Source organism: Phyllobates terribilis, unplaced genomic scaffold, assembly GCF_046119375.1.
Source record: "Phyllobates terribilis strain yellow unplaced genomic scaffold, ASM4611937v1 Scaffold_12__6_contigs__length_324123572, whole genome shotgun sequence".
NCBI lineage: Eukaryota > Metazoa > Chordata > Amphibia > Anura > Dendrobatidae > Phyllobates > Phyllobates terribilis.
This window is the reverse complement of record NW_027362772.1, coordinates 131,587,489-131,600,885: the sequence shown is the minus strand read 5'-3', so window position 1 is coordinate 131,600,885 and position 13,397 is coordinate 131,587,489.

Sequence of the window (13,397 nt, the reverse complement as noted above, 5' to 3'; positions counted from 1 at the left end):
GGCCTTTTAGGTATGTGGAGGCAGAATTTGGCCACCACGTCATGGCTGCGTCGGCGGCCTGGTATTCATACTCAGTCCCCAGCCGCCCCGCGGCCGGGTGTCCACGCTTGGTCCCCAGCCGCCAGGGGGCGACCGGGTGTCCATACTCGGTCCCCAGCCGCCCAGCGGCCGGGTGGCCACACACGGTCCCCAGCTGCCCCTATTTGAAGGACAGCCTAACCACAAACACGTGGACAAGTGAATATGGCCAGGGATGGTCCATCTGACTGATGCCTTCACACTGGGTTAATATTGTGGAAGCCGGGACACAGTTGGACACTGGGATGCAACACTTCCTCCAGACATAGAGGATTGCGGGTCCTGGGTCAATCAGGCTTCAACACTAAGTTCAGAAGGTGGACAGCAGCAGTGGTCGGCCTCCTACACAACGAGTAAATTATTCATGATAATGAGGCCATCCATCTCCTTAGCTTTCTGTTCCTTGGAATGCATGCGCATGTATGTAGTAGCGGCTAGGCCTGAGGTGGTCAGTGTTTTGGCGCATATCCTACCTCCTCCGAGGATTGCTGGATGTTTTCCTGCTACTATCCCAGTTCTATGACTCCCGTTAAAACAAAGCTTCAGGTGATGAATGATGGATGAGGTGGTGGCAAAGGAGAAAGAGCAGGAGGAACAGGGACCATTCACATCAATATCAGGCCAGTCAACCACACATGTCTTGTAGGATATGTTTCTGTACCAAAAGGAGCGGTTCGGCTACACAGTTATAGGGCATACAGTGAGTGCAATGCCTACCAAAAATTTTGAGGCACTCCAATGCCCCTTGGAAATGACATGGAGGTCAGAGGGCCTTAACTAAACTGTTTTTTCCATTTATAGCAACTGGGTCTCCTGTACACTGTTGGCCTAAGCAGTGAATGGAAGGCTTTCCAAAAATTATGAGGAACTGCAATGCCCCTTGAAACAGACGTGGATTACAGCGTACTAAAAACCTTCTACCCATTATTGGGGAGTGGGTCTCCCTTAGTGTTCGCCTATGCATTGAAAAGCAAAAGCTGACTAAAATTAGGAGGAAATGCAATGCCCGTTGGAAGAGTCGTGGAGGTTAGAGTTTATTAAAAACAACATTTCAATGCCCCTTGGAAGAGCTGTGGAGTTCAGAGTGGTTTAACAAGACGCTTTTAATGCCCCTTGGAAGAGAAGTGGAGGTCAGAGTGGCTTAACAAGACAGTTTTAATGCCCCTTGGAAGAGACATGGAGGTCAGAGTGGTTTAACAAGATGATTTTAATGCCCCTTGGAAGAGATGTGGAGAACACAGTAGCTTAACAAGACGGTTTTGGAAGAGACGTAGTGGTCAGAGTGGTTTAGCAAGACGGTTTTAATGCCCCTTGGAAGAGATGAGGAGAACACAGTAGCTTAACAAGACGGTTTTAATGCCCCTTGGAAGAGTGCTGGAGGTCACAGTAGCTTAACAAGACAGTTTTAATGCCCCTTGGAAGAGACGTGGAGGTCACAGTAGCTTAACAAGATAGTTTTAATGCCCCTTGGAAGAGTGGTGGAGGTCACAGTAGCTTAACAAGACAATTTTAATGCCCCTTCGAAGAGACGTGGAGGTCAGAGCGGTTTAACAAGACGGTTTGAATGCATTTTGGAAGAGTGGTGGAAGTCACAGTAGCCTAACAAGACAGTTTTAATGCCCATTGGAAGAGACATGGAGGTCAGAGTGGTTTAACAAGATGATTTTAATGCCCCTTGGAAGAGATGTGGAGAACACAGTAGCTTAACAAGACGGTTTTAATGCCCATTGGAAGAGACGTAGTGGTCAGAGTGGTTTAGCAAGACGGTTTTAATGCCCCTTGGAAGAGTTGTGGAGGTCACAGTAGCTTAAAAGATGGTTTTAATGCCCCTTGGAAGACTGGTGGAGGTCACAGTAGCTTAAGATGGTTTTATTGCCCCTTGGAAGAGTGGTGAAGATCACAGTAGCTTAACAAGACAGTTTTAATGCCCCTTGGAAGAGACGTGGAGGTCAGAGTGGTTTAACAAGACGGTTTAAATGCCCCTTGGAAGAGACGTGGAGGTCACAGTAGATTAACAAGACGGTTTTAATGCCCCTTGGAAGAGTGGTGGAGGTCACAGTAGCTGAACAAGACAGTTTTAATGCCAGTTGGAAGGGACGTGGAGGTCAGAGTGGTTTAACAAGACAGTTTAAATGCCCCTTGGAAGAGACGTGGAGGTCACAGTAGCTTAACAAGACGGTTTTAATGCCCCTTGGAAGAGTGGTGGAGGTCACAGTAGCTTAACAAGACGGTTTTAATGCCCCTTGGAATAGTGGTGGAGGTCACAGTAGCTTATCAAGACGGTTTTATTGCCCCTTTGAAGAGTGATGGAGGTCACAGTAGCTTAACAAGACGGTTTTAATGCCCCTTGGAAGTGACGTGGAGGTCAGAGTGGTCTAACAAGACGGTTTTAATGCCCCATGGAAGAGTGGTGGATGTCACAGTAGCTTAACAAGACAGTTTTAATGCCCCTTCAAAGAGACGTGGAAGTCAGAGTGGTTTAACCAGACGGTTTTAATGCACCTTGGAAGAATGGTGGAGGTCACAGTAGCTTAACAATACAGTTTTAATGCCCCTTGGAAGAGACGTGGAGGTCAGAGTGGTTTAACAAGACAGTTTTAATGCCCCTTAGAAGAGATGTGGAGAACACAGTAGCTTACCAAGACGGTCTTAATGCTCCTTGGAAGAGACGTGGAGGTCACAGTAGCTTAACAAGACAGTTCTAATGCCCCTTGCAAGAGAAGTAGAGGTCAGAGTGGTTTAACAAGACGGTTTTAATGCCCCTTTGAAGAGACGTGGAGGTCAGAGCAGCTTAACAAGACAGTTTTAATGCCCCTTGGAAGGGTGGTGGAGGTCACAGTAGCTTAACAAGACAGTTTTAATGCCCCTTGGAAGAGACGTGGAGGTCCGAGTGGTTTAAAAAGACGGTTTTAATGCCCCTTGGAAGAGACGTGGAGGTCACAGTAGCTTAACAAGACGGTTTTAATGCCCTTTGGAAGAGTGGTGGAGGTCACAGTAGCTTAACAAGACGGTTTTAATGCCACTTGGAAGAGTGGTGGAGGTCACAGTAGCTAAACAAGACTCTTTTAATGCCCCTTGGAAGTGACGTGGAGGTCAGAGTGGTCTAACAAGACGGTTTTAATGCCCCTTGGAAGGGTTGTGGAGGTCACAGTAGCTTAAAAGACGGTTTTAATGCCCCTTGGAAGAGTGGTGGAGGTCACAGTAGCTTAAGATGGTTTTACTGCCCCTTGGAAGAGTGGTGGAGATCACAGTAGCTTAACAAGACAGTTTTAATGCCCATTGGAAGAGATGTGGAGGTCAGAGTGGTTTAACAAGACGGTTTTAATGCCCCTTGGAAGAGTGGTGGAGGTCACAGTAGCTTAAAAGACGGTTTTAATGCCCCTTGGAACAGTGCTGGAGGTCACAGTAGCTTAAGTAGACGGTTTTATTGCCCCAAGGAAGAGTGGTGGAGGTTATAATAGCTTAATAAGACAGTTTTAATACCCCTTGGAAGAGACGTAGAGGTCAGAGTGGTTTAACAAGACGGTTTTAATGCCCCTTGGAAGAGTGGTGGAGGTCACAGTAGCTTAACAAGACAGTTTTAATGCCCCTTGGAAGAGACGTGGAGGTCAGAGTGGTTTAACAAGAAGGTTTTAATGCCCCTTGGAAGAGTGGTGGAGGTCCCAGTAGCTCAACAAGACGGTTTTAATGCCCCTTGGAAGAGTGGTGGAGGTCACAGTAGCTTAACAAATTGGTTTTAATGCCCCTTGGAAGAGTGGTGGAGGTCACAGCAGCTTAACAAGACAGTTTTAATGCCCCTTCGAAAAGACGAGGAGGTCAGAGTGGTTTAACAAGATGGATTTAATGCCCCTTGTAAGAGACGTGGAGGTCACAGTCGCTTAACAAGACGGTTTTAATGCCCCTTGGAAAAGTGGTGGAGGTCACAGTAGCTTAAGAAGACGGTTTTATTGCACCTTGGAGGAGTGGTGGAGGTTACAGTAGCTTAACAAGACAGTTTTAATACCCCTTGAAAGAGACGTGGAGATCAGAGTGGTTTAACAAGACGGTTTTAATGCCCCTCGGAAGAGTGGTGGAGGTCACAGTAGCTTAACAAGACAGTTTTAATGCCCCATGGAAGAGACGTGGAGGTCAGAGTGGTTTAACAAGAAGGTTTTAATGCCCCTTGGAAGAGTGGTGGAGGTCCCAGTAGCTCAACAAGACGGTTTCAATGCCCCTTGGAAGAGTGGTGGAGGTCACAGTAGCTTAACAAGTTGGTTTTAATGCCCCTTGGAAGAGTGGTGGAGGTCACAGTAGCTTAACAAGACAGTCTTAATGCCCCTTGGAAGAGACATGGAGGTCAGAGTGGTTTAACAAGATGGTTTATTGTCCTTGGTAGAGTGGTGGAGGTCACAGTAGCTTAACAAGACGGTTTTAATGCCCCTTGGGAGAGTGGTGGAGGTCAGAGTGGTTTAACAAGACGGTTTTAAAGCCCCTTGGAAGAGTGGTGGAGGTCACAGTAGCTTAACAAGACGGTTTTAATGCCCCTTGGAAGAGAGGTGGAGGTCACAGTAGCTTAACAAGACAGTTTTAATGCCCCTTGGAAGAGACGTGGAGGTCAAAGTGGTTTAACAAGAAGGTTTTAATGCCCCTTGGAAGAGTGGTGGAGGTCCAGTAGCTCAACAAGACGGTTTCAATGCCCCTTGGAAGAGTGGTGGAGGTCACAGTAGCTTAACAAGTTAGTTTTAATGCCCCTTGGAAGAGTGGTGGAGGTAACAGTAGCTTAACTAGACAGTCTTAATGCCCCTTTGAAGAGACGTGGAGGTCAGAGTGGTTTAACAAGACGGTTTTAATGCCCCTTGGAAGAGTGGTGTAGGTCACAGTAGCTCAACAAGACTGTTTTAATGCCCAATGGAAGAGTGGTGGAGGTCACAGTAGCTTAACAAGACGGTTTAAATGCCCCTTGGAAGAGTGGTGGAGGTCACAGTAGCTTAACACGACAGTTTTAATGCCCCTTGGAAGAGACGTGGAGGTCAGAGTGGTTTAACAAGATGGTTTATTGTCCCTTGGTAGAGTGGTGGAGGTCACAGTAGCTTAACAAGACGGTTTTAATGCCCCTTGGAAGAGTGGTGGAGGTCAGAGTGTTTTAACAAGACGGTTTTAATGCCCCTTGGAAGAGTGGTGGAGGTCACAGTAGCTTAACAAGACGGTTTTAATGCCCCTTGGTAGAGAGGTGGAGGTCACAGTAGCTTAACAAGACAGTTTTAATGCCCCTTGGAAGAGACGTGGAGGTCAGAGTGGTTTAACAAGACGATTTTAATGCCCCTTGGAAGAGTGGTGGAGGTCACAGAAGCTCAACAAGACAGTTTTAATGCCCCTTGGAAGAGTGGTGGAGGTCACAGTAGCTTAACAAGATGGTTTTAATGCCCCTTGGAAGAGTGGTGGAGGTCACAGTAGCTTAACAAGACAGTTTTAATGCCCCTTGGAAGAGACGTGGAGGTCAGAGTGGTTTAACAAGATGGTTTGTTGTCCCTTGGTAGAGAGGTGGAGGTCACAGTAGCTTAACAAGACGGTTTTAATGCCCCTTGGAAGAGTGGTGGAGGTCAGAGTGGTTTAACAAGACGGTTTTAATGCCCCTTGGAAGAGTGGTGGAGGTCACAGTAGCTTAACAAGACGGTTTTAATGCCCCTTACAAGAGCCATGCAGTACAGCATATTAAAAACATTATTCCCATTATTGGGGAGTGGGTCTCCCATAGTCTTTGCCTATGCCTTCCAAGCAAGAGCTGCCAAAAATTAGGACGGAGGAACTTGCAATGCTGGCAACACGGACCACGGTCATCCTGGTGGTATAGTGGTGGTGGGGGCTGAGGATTAGGAGAAGAGCAAAAAACAGCCGAAATGAGGAAGCGTATACCCATGTGTGGCTGTGAAGCGGTGCATGGGAATACACCTCCCGAAATAACACAGTGCATTTGACTTTATGTTACTCTGCTGTCATTTGGTGGTGATGAGAAGTCTGGCCCAATCCAGCCCTTGTTCATTTTGATAAGGGTCAGCTTGTCAGCATTGCCAGTTGACAAGCGAGTGCGCTTATCAGTTATAATTCCCCCAGCGGCACTAAAAACATGCTCCGATAACACACTAGCGGCAGGGCAGGCCAGGACCTCCAAGGCGTACAGAGCGAGTTCATTACAAGTATCCAGCTTGGATACCCAATAACTAAAAGGCACAGAGGAATCACAGAGGACGCTGGTACTCCCTCACCATCTTTTGAAACTTTCCACTCCTTGTGAGAGTACCCTGCGCCTCAGGGCCTGTAAGCTGGGCGGGACTCAGAAAACTGTCCCAGAATGTTGACAGTGTTCCCCTGCCTCTGCTGGATTGGAGTTGTGTCTCTCTCACCTGTACGCCTTGGCTGGTCAACGAACTGTGACCGGTGCCGCTCTGCCTCCCCCCTGTCCGCAGGCCACCCACTCTGAACCGACGGTATGACAGTTGTACAGGTACTACCGTCTACAGCGCATGATACAAAGCTCTTGTTCTTCCTCCTCCTCCTCTCCCTCATTGTCCCCCAATGCATGTTGGGATGAGATGAGGCTGGGCTGTGTGTTATCGCCCATTATGGCTTCTTGATCCATCTCATCATACTCTGGCTGCAATGCCTCCTCTTTAATTCTCTGCAGAGAGCGTTGCAAAAGACAGACAAGTGGGATGCTGACGCTAATGATGGCTTCATTGCCACTCACCATCTTGGTGGACTCCTCAAAGTTTGTCAGGATGGTACATATGTCAGACATCCAGGTCCACTCCTGAGGTCTTATGTGTGGAGTCTGACCTGAATATCGATGGCCTTGTTGCAGCTGGTACTCCACAACTGCTCTCTTCTGTTCACAAATCCTTTGCAACATGTGGAGGGTAGAGTTCCAACGTGTGGGGACATCACACACCAGTCAGTGTGCCGGAAGCTGCAAACGCTGCTGCAATACAGCAAGGGCGGCGGAAGCTGTAGCCGACTACCGAAAATGAGCTGACAGGCGACGTACTTTGACGAGCAGATCTGGCAACTCGGGGTATGATTTAAGAAACCGCTGAACCACGAGGTTAAGCACATGAGCCAGGCATGGTACGTGTGTGATCTCGCCTCGCCTCAGAGCCGCCACCAAGTTACGGCCATTGTCACACACGACCATGCCTGGATATAGGTTCAGCGGTCTCAGCCACAGATCTGCCTGCTCTTTCACAGCTGTCCACAACTCACAAGCAGTGTGAGGTTTATCAACTAAGCTTATGAGTTTCAGCACAGCCTGTTGCCGCTTGGCTGAGGCAGTACTGCAGTGCGTTCAGCTTGTAACTGATGTGGTGATATCTGAGATGGAGGTGACTCGCCCCCTGGGCCGTGGGGCACTTGGATCCGGGCAATAGGGAAACGATGGGGGTAGTAGTGGCTACCCGGTTCCATGGCTCAGGGTGGTCAGACCAGTGGTAGTCCCTTTATGAGTTTTAAGCGATGTCCGACTACGCCACCCGTGGATTGCGGCTATTATGAACCGCCGCTGCAAGGCAGACCGCTGGGGCTGATGGTGTATGCAGCTAAGATAGTGTAACTCCCCACGGGAAGAGTGCAGCCCCAGGGCAGTGTAGTGAATGGTGGGGGTGATGGTGCAGGGCGTCCCAGTACCGTTAGGGCTGGCGAAGTAAAAAGCACAAAAACAACATGTTGCAGTCCAGGGTCTTTTACTCACAGTTCGTATACTCCAAGCCACTGCGGTACCGGTAGTGACTGCCCGAGCCTTGCTGCGTCCACCAGGTGAGGGGCTCGGTCAACCCCCAGGCAGTTCAGGAGCATGGCACAGGACCCCCTTCAATCCTTTCTCTGGCCTGCCTCACCAGTGACCCACTTTTGTCCAGCTGCCGTGGAACTGCGCGGGTAAACGTGGGCCCCGTTCCCCACTGTCCTATATGGAGCCTTCCTAGCAGGTTTGATGAGGTGTCGCACCAATAAATGATCACGACCTCTGGTCTTTGGCTAAGGGTAGTTTCTCCTCCACCAACTTGGGATTCGGTACCCTTAATCTGCCTGACCCTCCACCCTGTATTCTCGTGGGTTCTTAGGGTCCCTTCCACCTTCTTGTTTCTGAGCCCTTCTACACTTTGGGTACTTCTCTTTCTGTTTCTGTTCCTTGTTGTTTCTGTTCCTTTCTGTTCTTGCTCCTTTCTTTTCTTGTTCCTTTCTGTTCCTGGCCTTTTCTCTAGGCCTGTCTCATAGAGCTGGGCCAAGAGGGAGCCACAGCTCCCTGTCACATCTCCACTCTGCTTCTTCTCTGACTGAATTGAACTAACTCAGAACCAAGATGGTGCCCACCTTATATACCCTTCCCTAGTGTGTGAGCTCAGGTGACCAGCAACCAATGAGCTCCTTCCTATGCTCAGAAATCAACCCCTATCTGCTCCTACACCACTGGGTTTTCCTCCCCCCTCCCCACTCCAGCCAGGGACATGGTCTGTCGTGCCTGCATTTCTGTCTAATAGGAGCACCGTTGAACTGTCCCTCGGAAATGGGGTGAGTGTGCTGTATGCAGCTAACTGAGCCCTGGTCCATACTCCATCCTTACCCGGGAGTGGAATATCACACCTCTGGCAGAGGTGCAATACCCCTGTAGCGGCCGAACTCTCGGGGCGCTACAAAGGCTGAACATGAGGAGGAGGAGGAGGATGATGCACAGGAGCTGTACACTGTGGGGGCAACTCTGACTGACATAGGGCCCGCAATCCTAGGTGTGGGGAGGATGTGTTCCATCCCAAGGTCCGACTGGGTCCTGGCTTGCACTATGTTTACCCATTGTGCCGTCAGGGAGATGTACCGTCCCTGGCACAAGCACTTGTCCACGTGTCCGTTCTCAGGTGGACTCTCCCAGTAACTGTGTTGTTGAGGGCACGGCAGATGTTTTGGGACACGTGCTTTTGTAGTGCGGGGATGGCACACCGGGCAAAATAGTGTCGGCTGGGGACTGAGTACCGAGGGAAGGCCACCGCCATAAGGTTGTGGAAGGAATCCGTCTCCACCAGCCTAAAAGGCAGCATTTCCAACGCAAGCAGTCGTGAAATGTGCGAATTTAGGACTGTGGCCTGTGGGGTGTTGGCTGCGAATTTGCGCTTTCGTTCAAAGCTCTGGGATACGGACAATTGAACGCTGCGGTGGGACGTGGACGTGGACGTTGACGCTGTTTCTTGTGAAACTGCCATAACAAGTGAAGACTGAGAGGAGGGGGCATCTTTGCATGCAGTATGGACAGGGGATTGCCTTGCACGCACAACAGGGGGTTCTATTACACGCACAACAGCGGAAGAAGCAGTGGTGACTCCCGCTGACACTGGTCGTGGACCCTGGGGTTCGCCCCACAAAGTCGGGTGCTTTGCTGACATGTGCATGATCATGCTGGTGGTGGTCAGGTTGGTAGTTTTGTCACCCCTGCTGATGCTGGCATGGCAGGTGGTACAAATGGCCTTTTTGGGGTTATCAGCAGAGTCTTTAAAAAAATTCCAGACTCTGGAAGACCTACCGGTTGTACTGGCAACGTCCCTCGTGTTGGTGTTACGGGGAACTGTTGCCTGCCTTCTGTGTGCGGCCACCACACTGCTTCTTCCTGCCTGTTGGGGTACTCTGCCTCCCTCCCCCTGTGTGCTGCTGGCCTCGCTCTGCATGTCCTCCTGCCACGTTGGGTCAGTTACTAGATCATCCACCACCTCCTCCTCTTCCACTTGTGCACCACGATCCTCTTCCTCACTTCGTGGCAATTGTGTCTTGTCATCGTCCACCACTTGTGACAAATTGCCAGCGTCGACTTCCTCTGGCCATGGCTGTTCAAATATTTGGGCATCGCTACATGGGATCTCCTCTTCCACTACTTCAAGCAGAGCAGGCGAGGGGCAAAAATATGGAAATGGACCAGAGAACAGCTCTTCAGAGTGTCCAAGTGTGGGATCAGTTGCTGTCTGACGACACTCAGCATGGTGGGAGAAAGGAGCATCAGGGTGAGGAGGAGTATGCGGTCGAGACTCACAGCTACTAAAACTTGACCGTGTGGAAGACAGACCGGAGGTGGTGATGCCCAGGTAACTGGAAGTATTATCTGCTATCCAATTAATAACCTGTTTACACTGATCAGTTCGCAATACTGGTGTTGTAGTGTGCTTCCCTAGTAATTCGGTCAAGAAGTGGGAGCGAGAAGATGTGGCTGTTGGTTGTGCCATATTTTCACCTTGGCTATGGCCCCGTCCTCTACACGCACCATCACCAGAACGTCCAGTTCCACGTCCCTTGCCACGCGCCTTGCCCATTGTAAATGAAGTGAAATAGCTTACACTCGCACTATCAATGGCAAAAGGGTAATAAAAAGGAGATCTGAACCGTGGAAGAGGAAAACCACAGCTCTAGTTATCTGGCCTACACCAGACTCTTTTAAACAGATATATTTGTGTCTGAACAGTCAGGGAGACACTATTACTGTTTTTTTTTACGGAAAAAATGCCAAAAGCAGGATAATACAGAGATTTGAACCGTGGAACTGCGAAACCACAGTTTTAGTTATCTGGCCTACACCAGACTCTTTTAAACAGATATATTTGTGTCTGAACAGTCAGGGAGACACTATTATTGTTTTTTTTATGGAAAAAATGCCAAAAGCAGGATAATACAGAGATTTGAACCGTGGAACTGCAAAACGACAGTTCTAGTTATCTGGCCTACACCAGACTCTTTTAAACAGATATATTTGTGTCTGGACAGTCAGCGAGACACTATTACTGCTTTTTTTTTACGGAAAAAATGCCAAAAGCAGGATAATACAGAGATTTGAACCGTGGAACTGCAAAACGACAGTTCTAGTTATCTGGCCTACACCAGACTCTTTTAAACAGATATATTTGTGTCTGAACAGTCAGGGAGACACTATTACTGTTTTTTTTTACGGAAAACATGCCAAAAGCAGGATAATACAGAGATTTGAACTGTGGAACTGAAAAATAACAGTTCTAGTTATCTGGCCTACATCAGACTCTTTTAAACAGATATATTTGTGTCTGAACAGTCAGGGAGACACTATTACTGTTTTTTTTTTTACGGAAAAAATGCCAAAAGCAGGATAATACAGAGATTTGAACCGTGGAACTGCAAAACCACAGTTCTAGTTATCTGGCCTACACCAGACTCTTTTAAACAGATATATTTGTGTCTGAACAGTCAGGGAGACACTATTACTGTTTTTTTTAAGGAAAAAATGCCAAAAGCAGGATAATACAGAGATTTGAACCGTGGAACTGCAAAACCACAGTTCTAGTTATCTGGCCTACACCAGAATCTTTTAAACAGATATATTTGTGTCTGAACAGTCAGGGAGACACTATTACTGTTTTTTTTTACGGAAAAAATGCCAAAAGCAGGATAATACAGAGATATGAACCGTGGAACTGCAAAACAAAAGTTCTAGTTATCTGGCCTACACCAGACTCTTTTAAACAGATATATTGGTGTCTGAACAGTCACAGACACACTCAATTTTTTTTTTTGGGGTGGGGAAATACCAAAAGGTTAATAAATGCGTATTTGTACAGTCTGACTGAGGGAAAAAAATTCAGGATTTAGATGAAAAAAAAAGGATTTTTCCTGGCCCCTGAGACTGGGGAATAAGTTTAGCAATTTGACCAGCAGGAGCACACAGGACTGTAATGCAGCATTTGTTGTTATAACCACTGCGTCTCCTATACAGTCTGCCTGCCTGATATCTGGGATGGATATTAGTCCTGAGAAGGACTGTTTGTTTGATTTTTCAGGCTTTAGAGACCCTACACTAACTATTTCAGAGTATAAATCTCTCCCTAGCTCAGCAGCACTGAACCTACACTGTCTGATCCGGAGCGACTGTGTCCAAGATGGCGGCGCCCGATTTTAAATACTCGAGGTGATGCTGTGCGGCCAGCCAATCACTATAATGCCCACAAACAACATGGCTGCGGCATTACAGTGACTGGCTGGCAATCCCTGCATGTTCATTGGCTCTGTAAAGAGCGCCAAACGTGCAGGGCGGAGACCCGAGCTCCCGCCCGAGTAACCCGGAAATGCTCAGTGCTCGCTGAACATCCCGAGTAGTGAGATGCTCGGGCGAGTACCGAGCAGTGTCGAGCATGCTCGCTCAACACTACTAAACAGCTGTGTCAGGACACCAGGGAAAAAATTATTTTCTGGATTTTTTTTATATTCTGTCTCTCACAGTTGTAGTGTACCTATGATAAAAATTACATATCTCTCCATTCTTTGTAGATGGGAAAACTTGGAAAATTGGCAGTATATCAAATACTTATTTTCCTCACTGTATACCAATGGAAAAAATACTTTCCATAAAGATACCAGTGCAGTCATTGGCAAATTATATTCTTCTGTGGTGAGCAAGATGTTCGTGGCACCTCTGATAAAGACAAAAATGGTGAGAGCAAACAATAAAGGGAGGAATAGTACAAGTATCAGCTAGTTACTCACACTTTTTAAATGGTCTCCAACAATTTGCACCCTTAGCTTGTGTCATTGGAGAAGAGGCACCTCTCTGCCATTTTCTAGTACATGGACTAGATTTGGTGGTGATGGAACCACATGGACAATGTGTTCTGGTGATCCATTGCACTGGTAAAACTGTTCATTAAATAAGTTTGTATATGCCTATTGTTAACGAGTGAGTTGTGCCATAGCACTTTTGGAGAGAGCTTTAGTGTTGGTTCCTTGGTCTTGCTCTGAAACAGTTGATGTTAATTTTGGCTACAGACGGTGCTTCAAGTGCAAGTATGGTGCAAGTCATAGCCAATTCCATTCTTTAAAGCATGGGAATAGCTTATTTAGGGATGCTAATGTACTACCCTTTAAGCTCGGCAGTCACCTTACTATGGAATAGTGACTCTAACTGAACCTTTCTCTGAGCTTTGTAGGAATGTAGGAGGGAAATCCTCTTCGGCCAGGGGAACCTCTGTCCAAACTTAGTGCACACCTACACACTCACAAGAGATGAGAATAAAACAACTTAACGGATTTATTGTAAGTTATCGAACCACGAGTTGAAAGAATTCAAGGATAGAACAACAACAAGGCAACAAAGCAACAAAAGAGAAACAGAAATAAATTACACCCCAGCAAGTAAGGAATGGGCTATATGCCAGACCTGTCTGGTGGTGACAAGATGCAATAGCCCTCCTGGTAAAATAAATTCTGACTGGTTAGCAAAGGACTGTGAAATGTCTGCTTCCTCCAATCATATTTTTGATGATTATGACACACACTTTCACTGCAAGTGCCAGTCA